The sequence below is a fragment of the Chrysochloris asiatica genome, unplaced genomic scaffold (genome assembly GCF_000296735.1).
Source record: "Chrysochloris asiatica unplaced genomic scaffold, ChrAsi1.0 scaffold00179, whole genome shotgun sequence".
Lineage (NCBI taxonomy): Eukaryota > Metazoa > Chordata > Mammalia > Afrosoricida > Chrysochloridae > Chrysochloris > Chrysochloris asiatica.
In genome coordinates, this window is record NW_006408697.1 from 65,101 (window position 1) to 68,663 (window position 3,563).

The window sequence follows — 3,563 nt, forward strand, 5'->3', positions numbered from 1 at the left end:
TTTTTCTTTTCCTCTCAATTATCATTTCCCCAGACTTTCTTTTTCTTATATTGTCTTACTTTTATTCTTCCTCCATCACACTATTTTCTTTCACAAGGCAGAGCACGTACCCATTCTTGACACTTCCATAGTTGGCAGCACTACTTCTATGATCCCACAGACTGAGCATCCTGCCCACCAATCACTCCCACCTCTGCCTTCATAGTCAGCAGCATCAGAGTGAGGACCACATTCCTTTTGCAACAGTGTTTGCTGGAAAACACTTTTGCAAATACTGTGCTGCATTTTATTCTTTCTTTATTTATTTATTTTCTTTCTTCTCAGTTCTTACCTACTCCCTCCCTCTTGATTTTTTTCTCTACTTATTTTCTTCCTCTTCTACCTGTTTTACTATTTTTTCCTTTGATCCTGTAGAACAAGTCACATACCCTGTCACCTACATGATCAGCAGTGTGTGTACCTATGTAGAAAATGTCATGATCCACCAAGGCTGTGTTTAACACTAGCATTTGTGCAAATACTGTACCACTTTTTTTCTTTTGCTTTTTTTCCTTTCTTCTTAATTCTTTTTATAACCCTTATTCCTTTCTCTCTCTCTCTCTCTCTTTTTTTTTTTTTTACTTCCTATTTCACCTCCTTTTTCTCTTTCCCCATCAGTTGGGAACCCAGGGCCTAACCAGCCATGCCCAGCACACCTTCCACCCCACCCACTGGGTGAAGTCTTATCACCCACTTTAGCACCATTAGATTGACAACAGATGAAAGCCAACACCCACCCAACCTGCATCAGCTGTTACATATGACCAGTGATTTGAGTGTCATACCCATAATCCCAGCAATTACTAAATTAACATGGGGACAGGTAATGAGCACTACAGTGTAATGTAGTCACCCTGGTGTCCAGATATATTAAACAAAAACAAAAGTATCAGGGGGAAGCAAACTAATACACAATCAACAAATTAATACAATGACAATACAGTTTCCCAGAAATAGATAGCTTTGAATCACACCTATAAAAGGGACAAGATGGCTCAAGTAAGTGATCAAAATCCAAGGTAATAAAATCTTCCACAATAAGAAATAGTATTGGATCTACCTAATAAGGAGTTCAAAATAATAGCACTTAGGGCCTGTAATGGTTAGGGTTTTATGTCAGCTTGACTATGCCAGGATTTCCTAGTCAAGATTTAGCAGTTGAGATGTGCTTATTCATAGTGATGAAACATAGTACAGGCATATTTAACTCTATGACATTTGGCTGTGGGCAGTCAATCAATTAAAGGGATGCTTCTTTGGGGGTGTGACCTGCTCCCAATATAATGGACATGTAGCAGGAACTCACGTGTTCATGTTCTTCTGCAGGAAACCTGGGACTCTGTAATTGTAAGCCATATCCTTGATTATAAACTTCTCTATATTTATTTATACATCTAGTTTTTCTTTTGTAGAAAACCCAACTAAAACATGTGATACTGAGAAAAGGGTACCAGAGAAACAAAATCATAAGAATGAGCTTTCTAAATTGTTTCTCAAGTCTAACTAATTTTAAAGGCACTGATATAGGGTGGAGGCATGTCTGACCTCCACTTCATAGGAATTAGCCTTGAACTGATTTTGAGTTTGGTCTCCTTTCCCTCTTATGGAGTCAGAGGAAGTCAGACATGGGCCCTACTTGGTTTAAGTAGTTGGTGCTGTGAGCAAGATTTATTGCAATACCTCCAGAACTATGAAATTATGAGGCTTCATAAGAGGAAAAAATGAAGGGCAATGAAATAAAATACTTAAGCAGAGGAGAGAACTGAAGGAGGACTTTCCTAGAACAGATGACATGCTGGTTAAACAAGGCTGATGGAGAGCCAGGGCCTACTGAAATACATCCTACAAGAGGCCCAAGGAGTCCTGGTGTGGTGCTATAGGATAAAGTGCTGGATCCCAAGGTTGGTTTGAACCACAAGGTATGAGTTCAAATTTATCAGCTTCCCCACAGAAACCCTGTACAGCACTGTGGGTTAATGCATCAGACTGCAAAGCCATTTGAACTGCAAGGTCAGCAGTTCAGGCTCACCTGTTGCTCCTCAGAAACACTATACAGGGTCACTATGGGTGGGAATCCACTCTAAAGTTCTTAACAACAACAAAGAGTGGGAGCCAACTCCACAGCATTTAATAAGAAAAACAACAGAGGCCCAAGTCCATATGCATATAAATTGGGTTAGTTCAAGGGAGAAGGAAAGACAGACCTTGAGTGCTTTTAAAAGATTTATGTGTTTGACTGCTTTGGATATTGGTTTCTCCTGCCTGTTGTTGTAAAATAGACATTCATAAGTGATAGAAAGGAATACTGGAAATCATGATTACAAAGAGCTTGTGAGCCCACCATCAGCCTATACTTGATTGAATTTGCTAAAAAGGGAGTTAGAATTTGCCTGAAAAACAAACAAACAAAAAACTATAGGCTTCTTGGCTTAAGCCTTTGTAAGAGTCTGAGGTTTTATGTGGAATTCTCAAGTGCACCAAGAGCCTTCAGAGTTGGTACATGTGCATTTGAAAAGACATGCAGACCCACCCACAGAACTGCCACAAGAACAAGAAATTCCTGATTGAAAGAAAGCAGAGAAAAAAAGCCCACAGATTGGCTTTTTGAGTTTTGGAGGTATCAGGGCAAGGGAAGTTGGCCCATCAGAGAAAACTCCCTTCTAAGACTGAAATTTTAAGGGAATTGGTGATCCATGTGCTCACTGGTGACTACCTGGGTCTACTTTGAGTGGAAATGAGGGAAATGCAGAAATGAAGACACTGGCTGGGTTGAGTTTGGCCATGTTCTATTGGCACCCATTGACATTGAGATGAGATAAGAGGAGAGGAAAGACTGGTCTGATATTTTGGGAGATGTGTGAACACCTGAACCCATGAGTTGGGACCTAGCACCTGGGGGTTAGGATGGAGAGTGAAGGCACCAGCTGATCTGAAGTGCAGGGAACTGTGTATGAACTCCCAAACTTGCAGGCTGGCACTGTTACAGCAGTTTCAGATCCGAGAGTGTTACCGTAGCTTTAGGTACCTCGCCAAAGAAATCAAGGCCACTCAAAGAGGTGAAGCAGAGTTTCAGATTTTATTAAAACTGGCTGGCTCATAAAAGCTAATTTCTCCAGATTCTGAGCCTGGAGTGAAGGTCAGTACAGGCTTATATGGAGACAGAATCAGTAAGAGGTTAGTTGCAGATCTCTTTGAACACAGGCAGGAAACCAGAAGATCGGTCCCTGCTCTATAACCTGACTAACATTCCAGCTTGCCTCCTGAAAGTGGAGAGCAGTTAATGTTTTCTGGGAGGCAGATGTTAAAGTTTTATCTTATCCTGTTCAATACCCATTTGATGTAGCTTGGATGGCTTGGGCTGAGTTGTGACCAGAACCTAACAAGATGAAGTTAGAGTACAACTCTTTAAAGTATTTTGTTATTACCCTTTTGATTTCCTTTTGTTCCATTGAGACATCCCTCTATGTGGTTTCTAATGCATATTATTTGTGTCTTCTCCCTCTTTTCTTTTGTTAGGTTTGCCA